This window comes from Seriola aureovittata, chromosome 16 (genome assembly GCF_021018895.1).
Source record: "Seriola aureovittata isolate HTS-2021-v1 ecotype China chromosome 16, ASM2101889v1, whole genome shotgun sequence".
NCBI classification, from domain to species: domain Eukaryota; kingdom Metazoa; phylum Chordata; class Actinopteri; order Carangiformes; family Carangidae; genus Seriola; species Seriola aureovittata.
Window position 1 is genome coordinate 6,658,184 of NC_079379.1, and position 13,067 is coordinate 6,671,250.

Below are 13,067 nucleotides of genomic sequence, written 5' to 3' on the forward strand. Positions count from 1 at the left end.
TTCAGTTTGACCTCCAAAGGATGGATGTGACGATGTTGTGCAGTAATTCATTCACTCTGACAGGTTACTTCATGTTTATAAATCAGAACTTCAGTTACATAAAATACCTAATTTAATACAAATCAGAAAAAAAAAACAAATTATCTTTAATGTGGCCAGAAAACATCAGTACGCTGAGAATCAGGTGGGTTTAATTATATTTAATGATGCTGCAGAAAAATAATGGTAAACATATAATGTGATGTGCGTGCGTGCAAACTCACCTGGGCGGGGGAAATCTCACCTTCCCTCTGACTCGACTCTGCTTTGTGATTGGACTGTCATGGTCCAATCAAAACCAGGGTGCAAACTCATACTTGAAACTTCAGGGTCTCACACAGTATGGGAACTTTGAGTGCTGAGCTTTAGACGCACTTTTCTGCTCTGATCTGCTTTACTTTTTGACCCTAATTTGATCCCATAGTTTCCTCCCTTCTAAAGCTCATATGATTTAACTGAAGTTTCCCAGTTCAGAGTCTCCTTCTCTCCCACTCACTCCTCTTCTTCACTTGATATTTTCCCGTCTGTACATCATGAATGTGTGTTTTCTCTCCCACTTTGCTCAGAAACCTCATTACTCCTCCCACTCCCCTCCGAGACTTCATTTTCCTTTCAGGTTGATGCAGAGTCTTGTTCTGTTGTGCTTGGTTTGTTTCCCACCATGTTCTTCTTCCTGTTCAGATGCTTTCATTCACTACAGTCATGCCTGCACTTGACAACTTCATTTTGTTTTTGTGTGGCCTTTTTCTTTTTTTGGCTTGAAGAATTTGGGATTTCCATAATCCTCTTTGTTGTCGTCTTCATCTCGACTGCAAGGCTCAGTTACCTGCGTCGCTTCTCTCTATGTTTTTTCTTTCTCTGTCATTTATCACGTTTTAATCTCTTCACTGGCGTGCAAATAAACATTTAGCGTGATTTGATGCTGCTTTTATCCAGAGCGATTTGGAATGACAACAGAAAGACAAATTTAGGTCAAGTAAAAACCTGGAATCCCAGTCCTTTTAATGACGATGAAACATCAGCGTGGGCAAAATTAGACTTACAGGGTTTTCACACAACATTAATCAGATAAAAATAAACTAAGAAATCCAAGCGAAAAACTTTTCTCCCTTCTTGTCGTTACAGGTCTCATCAGATCCTCCGAGTGGCCTCCACGTACATCATTTCCCAGACTGCAACAGGTGTGAGCCTCCCTCCAGGTGACCCATCATTACCCGCCTCACGCCTCTCCGCCAATCAATACTTTTTCCTCAGAGGTGCCATGGCAACCACATCTGTTCAAAGGCTCTGTGGTCCCCAGCTGCTGCAGTGAGGACACCGAGGAAGGAAAAGGTAAAGAAGAAAAGGATTCTGGATGTTTTTGAGCCATAGAGGAGCGTGGGAGTTTGTGGGAGAATTCTCCTGGATCCTGTTTTGGTTCTGTGACGCAAAAACAAGTGTAACTGAAACAAAACTCGAGCGTTGACACAGTGGATGTGATGTAACTCGAAGGAACTGAACAAAACAAAACCAAAAAAAAAAAAGGACAATTTTTTTTTTTTTTCTTTGAGATGTCGACTCACAGGAGGTAACGCTACCATGTAGCCACGACAACCTGCTGAAACCTCCCAGAAACTTTCTGTCCACACGATTCAACAAGCTGTGAGCTGCTGGATGTATGAACGCACACACACGCGCACATTCATCAAACTGAAACAAACACACACTCGATAAGCTGAGCGAGGAGTTATAAAGTGCTATCAGGTTATTATCGGCCCCGGCGCTTCCTATTTTCGTCTTTAATCTTTGTAGTCTGAGTAATCATCTTTTTAATTAATGGCAACGGCGGCGTGAAATCTTCCCCGCCACCCCTCCCCACTCTCCTTTCCTGCCGCCGCCAGAGACACCTGAAACCAATTAGCAACAGCAGATCTAGATGGGGGATTAGACACAGGAAGAGCAGGAGAGATTAGATACAAACACAAAGAGGGGAGAAAGAAAAAGAAGAAGAAGAAAAAACAAAAAAGAAAAAACAAACAAGCGAGGAATTAAAAAAAAAACGAAGAGCGAAGGAGGAGTTAAAAACAGACCTGTCAGTCAGGCTGGGTGATCGATAGGAGGGAGGAGCAGTGGGCGGGCCGGTGGGGAGGGTATGGCGAGACCAGGGCGATGGCACTGCACAGATAACAACTGGTTGTGAGTCAGCAGGTGCAGTCGACTGTAAGAGCCCCGAGTCTTGACTGACAGGTGCTCCAGCTGCCCCGGGACTCATTGTCATTCCCTGCACCGTGCAGGTGAGCGAGGGAGGGAAGCACGGAAAGAGCGGAGAGGAGAGACTCTTGGCCAGTCGCCACCATCAGGGCCAATTAAGAGAATTTGATTATATGCCTTAATCTTGGCAGTCAGGTGGAAAAGCAGACAGGAAGAGAAAGAGGAGGCAGAGCAGGTGCCTCCGACACACGCCATTATCTCCGTCCGTATGTAATTGAGTTTGTTTCTTCCCCAATTGTGTGTTTTCTTCATCTCGTCCGCAAATAAGGACTGTCTTTCTGGAGAAGCTGAAGGGGTGGAGGCTCCTCGAGAAAAAAAAAGGGGGAAAACAGAGCAGGAGGAGGAGGAGGAGGAGAGGGAAGGCTCCTTTTCCTGCCTGAAATGTTCATTTTTCACTTCCTCGTTTGGTAGCGACAGCAAACACTTTCGGTCGAGCACCAAGCAGATTCACCCAACCTGGAGGACATTTTTCCTCTTCTCCCTTGTCTGTTTCACCCCATTTTTTTTTTTTTTAATTCTCCCACCCCCCCCCCAGACTTTTTCCTTCTCCCTTTCAATGTGGACACTTCCTTCCTATCTGGAAGTTTTCCTTCTGCCTTCTCACTCTCCATATCAAGCGTGAGATAAAGGCGAAACGAGACAGATAGACGGAAAAAAGAAAAAGAGGGAGAGAGCGAAACAGCAAGGGATTGAATCTGGAGAGGACAGAGCAGAGACTTGATATCCTCCAGGCTCCCGCCAACCGTCCCCAAAGCTTCACTTCCTCTTCGTGTAAAGTTCCTCTTCTCCTCTGAGCTTTTTCCCAGCTCGCCTCCTTGTGGATCCTATACTCCGCAGCAGTCTGTCCCGGATCCTGCCGAGATTAAACTGGCTTCCTTCATCCGAGGAAATCTTTTGATATCGGCTCCTGGTGTCGTCATCTTCATTCTGTGAGTACTTCACACACAACCCAAACCCCACCCCCACCCGTGTCTTCACCTTTTCCTCCCAGCCTTTCCTCTTTCAGTCGTCTTCTCCTTTTCTGTCTTTCCTCCTTCATTCATCCTGCAGGGTCTGCAACAGCCTGATGCTGCTGATAGACAAAAATAACAAACAGTTACAGCACAACACAAAGCCCCTGCGGTTCACCATGTTCAGTTTCTGTTGAGACTGACTCATCTCTGAAAGTCAGGGATTGTGCTCGTCTTTGACTCAGTGCTGGTGAGCGTCGAATTATGAGAACTGCTCCGCTGCTTAAACGTTGCTTTTGCTACACGGATTAGTGATTTTTGACATCTTTATTTTTGATTTCTACTCACCACAGTCCTCACTTTAAAAAAAAAACTAAAAAGATTTCTTCCCTGATTTCCACTCTCTGGCTTCTCCGTACCTGTGTTCATTGCTGTATTCGACCTTGAACAGTAATTGTTCTCTCTCTGAATCAACACAACCATTTCAATCTTGTTCAGGTGCCGAATCCAAAAACCCTCTCTCTCCCAGCCAGGCGTAACTCACTCAGACACGCAGGAAATAACGTGGCCGCGGTCACAAGCAGAACTCCGTGCTCTCGTTATATCAAAGTTAATGTAATCACTAGTCCACAACTTGCAAACAGGGGAACTCTGATATTTATGAAAGCTCCAGTGTTGCTGAAAAATACAGAAGCAATAAATATGGATGCCTAACTGCAGTCAGTCTGCTGTTTAATGGGATTAAACCCAGTTTAATGCCTATAGTGTTATATTGTCAATGTGCAGCATTTCCAACTCTCATAAACACGGGAAGCTTTCCAATTTTTGCCATTCATTCCTGGTGTTAACGCAGCATTAAAGTAGCTATTTGTAAGTTTTGCGATTGCTACATAGCTAACATTAGCATTAGCAGCTGTGTCTGGAAGGAACATTGTGAGTTCAGCATCATCACATCAAGTCAATTTTTATTTGTAAAGCGCCAATTCACAACAACATATGTTATCTCAAGGCACTTTCCAAATAGAGCAGGTCTAGACCTTCTCTTTATAATAATATTTACAGAGACCCAACAATTCAATCCCCACCAAGAGCAAGCGCTCGGCGACAGCGGCAGAAACCTCGAGCAGAACCACAGGGGAGAGCACAGAGGAAAAGAACAAGAGCGTACAGTGAAAACAATATTAATAATAGTGACAGTAGCGGCAGTAACAGCCATAGTAATGAAATGGCAACTGTAGTGCTCCTACTGATAAAAATAGTAGTGACAACTAATAACATTAATAATAATCAGTGTTAATTATAGTACATTTTAGCAGGTTTAGCAGCAGGCGTTAGACAGGATCATGGGGGCAGGAGGTGGTTTGCAGTTGCAGGTCCAGACTCTACAGCTCTGGAGGCGGGAGGACCTGCGGAAAGCAACAGGGAGGAGAGAGAGAGGGAGAAGGGAGAGAGAGAGAGGCACACAGCCATGGTGCTTCATGTGCTTGAGGGAAAAAACAAACGGTTAGAATGATGCAGTGATATTCAGAAATTTTACAGTGGACTATACTACACTGGGTTTGCTGATTTATTGAGACTGAGGCCCACCCGCCAGTGGTGCATCATTCCTCTACTCACCAACAGCTGTCTGCAGAGGTGGAAAGCGATGCCAGTGTTAACTCTTGTCTCTATCACATCTTAGCTAGCCCCTGCCTCGTCACTTTACGATTGCGGCTTTCTGCCTCCTCCAATCTACCCTGAAGAAGTAACGCTGCTCAGAGGATGTATTTTAACGTCTTGACTTGTAAACGCAACGATGTCCGGAGCTCTTGTCAAGCGACAGGGAAAACCTCTGCCTCTTTAATGGCTAGAGGCAGCATTTATGAACATCTAGCAGGTTTGATTTCACTTCGAGACACATCATCAAATCCGCTGTTTGAGGCGAACGAGTCCCCTTAACAGATACATACATGCACATTAGTTGTATCAATACCACAAACTGAGCCTGCAAGGATGGAGTTGGAGCTACACAGAGTCAGTGAACAGTATCAGGTTGTAAAAGCAGCTGTGGACACCTGCGTGAATGTGACTGGATGCTGCTAGCTTGCTGGTAGCCTGATGAATTAGTGATGAAACATGAATGAAGCAGCTGATGAAAGTCAGATAAGGTAAACACAACTTGGGAGTACTGGCTGAACTAACATTACGCTTTATTTATATAGCGTCCAATCAAATACTTTATTCTCACTGACTTCTGTTATTGTCCTGGAGCTCAGGTGGAACTGAGTTCACAGACCTGAAGTGAATCCGTTACCTCACCGAAAAGCTCAGGGAGAGACTTTGACTCCGCTTTCAGTCCCGCATCGATGCGTGGGACTGTTTTGTTTGAGTCCTCTGTTCTTGATGAAGGAACAGAGAACATTGTTCTTCCCTCACTGTGATAAAGAAGAACTTTTAATGGGAGCAAATGAGAGTATTTCAGCTCCCTTGGGAGATGTAATTCTCAGTTTCTCCATCATGTCATCATCGGCTCTTTGATTGATTTTCTTCCTCCCAGGCAGCTCTTGGTTTAAAGTCATTTCTATGAAACTCAAGCTGCAGAGATATAATCCATCTCGGTATCACCTTTATATTTTTGATTTTCACTTCCTCATGACTGGGATCATTTCTGGCAGTTTGCTCCTGAGCCATAAAACCAGTGATAAGCAGTGATTGGACTTGTGCTCAGAGCTGCAGAGCTCCACATTATAACATTAATAAAGTTTTTTCACTTATGTGAAGGTCATTCATTTTAACCTGTTCTGATATAGTTGTGTGACATTGCTGTGCTACTGTATGAACAGGGAAGTCTAAAATGTTGAAAGAATGGAGTCTACACTTTGAAAAGAACAGATGTAAATGAGGTTTTGATTCATTAATTCCACTGTGGGATAGATTCACTTTGAATTCAGACGCCTTCTCACTGAGGCGATGTTCTGTTTTTAATGAGTAAGTGTAGTTTTATCTTAACTGATGTATATATATATATAAACTGTACATGTCCCGACTCAGGGGCCGCATCCTGTGGAGGCTGCATTTGAAGGTCACAGCGGTGCGACTAGGCTGTCCCATTTCAAAGGCTCCTTCAAATGTGGCCTTCTTCTCCCGACTAACGAAGGCTCCAACAGGTTGATCCTTCATGGCCCAACCTATCCCAAGATTCATTGCGCACCAGTAACAAAAATGATATGGCGGCAAACAACACAGATAGAGAGCCCGTGCGTTACTAAGTTTTGAGTTTCACCTCAGTTCAACAGCTAAAGGTACAACTGTTAAAACCAAGTTTTTGTGAAAGGAAAAAGTTGTAATGTCAAGGTTGCTAGGCAACATGAGCAAACAGTAAGGGCAGGCACAGCTGGTGACGCAAATAAAAAATTCTCCCTTGGCCAGATCGTCTCATTTCGGTTCAGCCTTCAGTCGACCCTGTCCTCCGAAAAATGCAGCCCCTGCATTGGAACACAGCTATAGACTTCTGGCTTTACTTCCTGTTCTGCCTCTGGTCTTCTCCTGGACAGGTAGGCCAGCTCTTCACTCTTCACCTTTAATAGTTTTGATGTTAATGTGACACTGAGCTTCTTCCAACAAGCTGCGAGTCGTGCTGGTGATTCAGTTTAAATGTTTAAATGCCGAAGATGAGGAGAGTTTGTAGAGGCAGATGTGCTGCAGGTGAACTGCTGCGTCCTTGTTAGTGACTCATAGTTCCTGCATGACCAGTCATTGTTGTTTTTGTTTTGTTTTTTCATCCCTTTTTAATGATGGCACACGTTACTTTCTCCTCTTTTAGTCGTGGGTTTTTCTGGGAGGACACAGACAACATTGTGTAAGAGACACTTGGTAATTATTTTGTTTCTCAGCAGCTGCTGTTGGTCATGTTTTGTATGACCTGCTGAAAGTCCTGGAAATTGTGAGTCAATACAATTCAACACAACACAGAGTTATGCCTCCCACACTGAAATGAACAAGAGCGAAGACAAAACAACAAAAAAAACAAAAAACAAGCATATTATAATTATCATGCTTTCTATAATTCAAAACTAATTCTAAGAAAAGAGAAAGACCTGATAATGAATAATTTCAGTTTCAGCTGTTTCCCCCTTTACCTTTACTCATGACCCTCTCCTCATTCATCATCCCTCCTTTTTCTTTCCCTTCCCCCCTCCAAACTTAAACCACTCCTGCATCCTAAATCTACCGCCCTCTACCTCCCCCTCCCTCCCCTCAGCGCGTGTTGGAGTGCGTCATCGTGGGCGTTCAGTCAGGCGCCACACTCCCTGCATTCAATCCATTGTGTTTTTTTAATGTCTGATAATAGTAAAAAGCTCGGAAGTAAATGTTCCTGCGTAGGAAGAGAAAATCAATAACGCTTTATTCAGCTGCTGCATCCCGTTATATATGTGTGTTCATATATATATATATATGTGTGTGTGTGTGTGTGTGTGTGTGTGTAAGTAAATATGTGAAGCTTCCGACATGGACTGTGAGTGTGTGTGTGTGTGTGTGTGTGTGATTTGAATTTTGATTTGAAATAATCGAGGCGAGCTGTGTGTTGAAATGAGCTCCTGCAGGACTTGATTGGTTGATTATGGAGGCTTGTGTGTTTCACATACACAGCCTGTTTATGAAGCCACACAGCTCCTGATGAAATGTATCAGTTGTAATGGATTCTTTATCAACAATTAGCCTTTTTGTTGCTCTAGTTAGAAGACGGGATGCTAATCTAGGCACGAAGGAAACTGTACCTCAGTTTGTGGGGATGTGATTTTATGTGTTTTCTTTCATTCTTTACAGTGATTTCACGGCAGTTAAAACAAACTAAGTTTTGGGTGAAACCAGGAAAGTCTTAACATGTCCATAAACATTCTACCTTAACTTTAAAGTTCCTCTCCAGATATTTTTTAACTAAGTAAAAATCCTCTGCTATGGTTCATATTTTGTTTAATATGGTTTTCATGCATATAAAGTGACAAAAGAAAAAAAGGAAAACTGACTGTGAAGCTCATCTACTCTTACTTCCTCAATGAGAAATCTGGATCATCCAGGTTGCTTGCTCCAGGTGTACAGGTGAAAGAGTATCAAGATGGTTAGAGGAGGAAACATAAGAGAGACTCAGCCACATGTTTGAGCCTCAGTCAGACCCAGACTCAGATGAGGAGTCTGTTGAGACCAGAACCAGAGACTAGCAGACGGATCAGAACGGTTTGTGTAGTTAGCAACTTTTATTTATTTATTTGAGAGTTTCAAGTTTATTTAGCCCCATCCCCAAAAGTTGACTGGATTGGTTCCTTAGGTTTGTAACATATGAACCCTGGAATCTGTTTTTATGAGACTGTCATTGGTTCACTGCAGTTCAAAGTGGAAATACCCATGTCATAGTGCTGACTGATCATTTCACAGTATATTATTAATATTTGATATGTCTTGTATTATATAAAAACATCATATGGACATGTTAACAAGGTTAAACACTTGATATGATAAGATACACGTGCTTTCTTTGCATGTTGAAGTTATGAGGTGGCCCGCTGTAGACAGGCAGGGTGCACGAAACTTTAGATTTCTCCTGACTCCCCTGTTTCCGGTGACTCATCCCCATGTGGACTTTTAAACAGCTGAAACTCTGCGGGGATATATTTGAAGCAAATCTGGGTGAAATGGGGACATTCCAATAAAGCTTATAGGCTCTATCCCTCAGCTATTAAACACACTATCATGGAGTGACTTTGACTTGGAACGTCTCCGCCTTTAGACTCGGCCACATCCATCCTCACTCTATTAGACGCCACAATCAGCCGCGGCTCCTAAAGAGCTTCTGTCTGGGGACACTATTACCTGCAGTAAGTAACGGCGGAGGAAGATAACAATTATGGAGTTTCCATCATTTTTCCTCCACTTCCCCTCCTGCACAAACCACAGGTGGAGAGAGAAAGCTCAGTGGATGGAGGGTTTAAGGGGGTCAAACCTCCTTCGTCACTGTCTGGGCTGCACGCTGCATTGCGCCGATAATTGAGGGAGCCGTATTGATATCCTGCTCGGCTGTGATGAAGGAAAATCACCCCTATTTACTGTTAATGGCATCGAGTGGAGACGGATGCTTTTGACTTCGCACAGACAGCAGAGCAGCAGCAGGGAGAGTTCACACTGAGATTAGCCATGAAAAGAAATAGCTCAAATACACATCACAATACATATACAGCAGGGGTTCAAGCGTGTGTTAAACGGTGAAAGTCAAGTAAAAAAGTGCTCTTCTTACAGAAGTGACCTCATTTTTCTAATTATTTTCACTGCAAAAGCTGAACTGTTGTAATAATAAACAAAGTAAACAAGACCATGAGAATCAAAGAGGCTTTTGTCCAGCAGAAAGCTCTCATTACATCAGGGCTGCCGCCTGTTTCTCTGTTTGCCAGTGGAGAGCTGGAGCTGCTGTGATCGTGGCAAGGCAAGTGTGTCCAACCTCAATACTTCTTTGAGTATCAGTGGGTTAAAGACTGTGTTTAAAAATTAAAGAGTAACTTTCTTTTAGGTGTATTTACTGTTGAAATAATCACTTCTTCAACCCATACCACCTTCCACTGGTCAAAAAACTTTTGTCGGCAATGTGAAAGGGAACAATCGGCATTCACTCCTAGGTTTACATCCAACTGATATAAACACAACACCGCGCTGAGCACCCTAATTTTCACCTCCTTTTTGTGCTGCGATACCTCTCAGAGCACAAACTCTGTAAATGCACCTGTCACCTGTCCATGATGCTGTTAAACCAGAAACGCCGCAGCTGCTCTTTGCTCGGGAATGAAAGAGTGAACCGCAGCCCCGAAATAAGTTTCAAAAACACACAATCACCGATCACACAGAGGCTCCGACGTTGAGTGTTGAGACAAAAACTATAAAATCATGACATCACAGTGGCCAAGGGGTTGAGGCACTTACTTGTTGCATGTCTTTCCATACCTACTTCCCCCTTTGCTGTTATCCGTATCATAAATGCATAATGCAAAATAAAAAATTTTTTCATAGATGTTTAATTCATACATTTTTCATAGAAATCCTGCTGTTTTCTGCATCTGAAACTTTATTGCCAGTAGGGGAAAGTTAATGTTTTTCTTTTTTTGTGATTTATGTTCGGTTTCCATTTTTCCTCCCACAAACTTACATCAGACCTTTCAGTCAAACAAAAAAGTAAGTTATTTTTATCAACATATTTCTCACTCAGAATAATTCTTGTGGAAGTGATTTGCACTAAAGTGTGTAAAGTTTACTTTAATTAAGTAGTCGATATGTCAGTTGGAACAAAAACTTGAGTTATTTAAAGGTCTCATAATGGCCAAGTTGTTTTTTTGTGTAATCACAGAAGCTGATCAAGCTCCAAAATTAGATTTTATTTTATTTTGTCAAAGAAGCTCCAGATGATGGAGGGTAACACGTCTGATAGAGGCCTACATGCTAAACCAGACCTTTCCTATCATCTGAGTGGTGCCGGTGGATCGTCTCGACACTGGTTGCTGCTGTAATGATGTTAAAATGACATTTGATTTTGTGTTGCTGTGCTGATCTTTTAAAAAGGTCAGCTTCAGAGCTCAAACAGGGGAAGAAAAGAGATCAAATTTGATATGGACGTTGATTTATCATTCACCATGAAAACGTAATGTCTCAGTTATGGTGAGTTGTGTCGGTAATAAGACAGTGTTTGAATTATTCATACGGTTTCATATAAATCTGAAGGGGCTGTAATGTTTGTTGACTGCTGCTGGAAGACGACGTATGTTGACTGATTGCTCCAGTGGAGCTGAAGCGGTGAAACGACAGGGTGACGCTGTGAATCCCTCTGTGCTCGGTGATGAATTGTAGCGTTTTACAGGTTGGATGTTTGCATAAAGGTTCTTTGCAGGGATGTTTTTTTTTTTTTTTGTTGCTCTTTAAATTGGTGTCATTGTGTGTCTTGTTTCAGATAAAAACACTTTTTACAGAGTTTCTGAATTTGATTCTCACTGGTAGTGACTAGTACTCCTCCCTAGCTTTAACAAAGTCATCTTCACCAATCAACAGAAGTCATGAGAGGTTACCACAAGTCTCCAAAAGCCACAAGTACTCATTGGTTTCCCCTATTGGGCATGTAGCTGAAAGTAGTTTTCAGTAGCCAATAGCAACTGCTAGTAGTCATTCATTATCCACGGTGGCCGGTGGCCACGGTGGTTGTTCTGAGCAGCCACTGATATTCAGTTTTTAGTCAGTGGTGCCCCCAGTAGATATAAGAAGTCCTCAACAGCCACTAGTGGTTCCCAGTAACAAACACTAGTTGTTACCTATAAACTCTAGTACTCTCTAGTAGACTCTGTGAGCCCTCACTTTCCAAAAGCAGTCTCCAGTAGTCATTCATAATCCACAATAACTTTCAGTTGTCAAAAGTCTCCTACATATTACATTCATATGCGTCAGTGAACACATTTTGGCAAACATACAGGCCACAATGTCTCAACACAGGTTGTCAGATGTTTGGGGAGGTGGATGATCACGTTTGACTCTGATTCATATCCTGTCTTAAAACCTAAGGATCTCTCTGTCCCACTACCAAGTTGTTTCAGTCACCAAACCTTAAGCATGCTTTTGTCTATGCTCAAATAAGTGATGATGATAACACTGAGGCAAGTAAATACAGGATTCTGCATTGTCACTGGAGTGTCATTGTCAGATAATGGTAAATATTTTAAAGATAACTTGTTCAGCCAGGAAGGAGTGCAGAAAGGGGAAGATGTCTAGGCAGAGAGCAGCAAGATGCAGGAGAGAGACTTTCAGCACAGGAAAGTCAGGCAGCACAAAATCATGAGACCAGACAGGCGCTTAATTTAAGAGAGGGTTGCTACTGCAACTGTCATGAGAAGGTATATTTTACTTGTTGATGTAGTAAACAGCTGAATGTGTGGTTGGATGTTCGGCTCTGCTTGCCTATCTGTAAAAGTCACTGCACGCCACTGATGTAGAGCCTATTTGAGTTGAGTTCCATAAATTAAATGTTAAAATTAATTCCATATATTGTTCACCTCCGCTGCAGCAGCAGTTTTAACAAACAGCCCTGCCGGCTGGAGGAAGGCATTTGCCTCAGTGATAGATTTGTTTTCAATCGTCTCCTCTGTATGAAGTCATATCCATTTCTACAGGAGCCCCATCACCGCCGCATGATAGAGACATCTATCAAACTGTATGTGTGTGTGTGTGTGTGTGTGTGTGTGTATGTGTGTGTGTGTGTGTGTGTCTGCCCGTCCACATTAGTGCGTGAGCATTATGCACCTGTGGATGTATAAATCTGTCTGTGTGCGCTGCAGCAGCATTGCCTCTGCTCACATCACTAAATATGGACGCCCTGACCTTTCCATAAAACGCACTGATTCCTCCTGGAAGCTCTGATCTTTTATCGATTCTGCCTCTTAAGTGCACTTCAGGTATGAAGGGAGATGGAGATGAAGGGACGTGAGATTATAGAGTGTAAAATAAAGCAGCTGCAGCTCAAAATATGGAAAGTTGTCCAGATTACACTGTTGATCAGGTAGAAAAAAAATTTGTTCCTGACCCTTCTCGACCCGAGTCTGAACCACTGCAGGATTAAATGAGCCGGGACTCAAAGTTTGAAATGATTGAAAAATTAACTGTAATTGGCTTCACAAATTCTACCAGGTTTCCTGCTGAAAGAAACACTCAGTCACAATTTTTGAAAGGCGCTTATTCTCTATCTGAAGAGTCTGTCAGACGAGCGAGTTGTTATGAGAACGGTTCTGTGGTTTCTATCCAATGCCTTCATAATGTTTCTGAATCTACAGT

At 42.8% G+C, this 13,067-nt stretch overlaps 1 protein-coding gene across 2 annotated transcripts in view; it reads left to right on the forward strand.

Annotated features, from left to right (window-relative positions):
- Positions 1-13,067, forward strand: part of LOC130183977 (glutamate receptor ionotropic, kainate 5-like) — a 218,708-nt gene that overhangs the window by 18,182 nt on the left and 187,459 nt on the right. For both annotated transcript variants that reach the window (XM_056399689.1, XM_056399690.1), the window contains exon 2: positions 1,165-3,218. The gene's annotated coding sequence lies outside the window, so the exon portion shown is untranslated. The remainder of the gene's footprint in view (positions 1-1,164; positions 3,219-13,067) is intronic.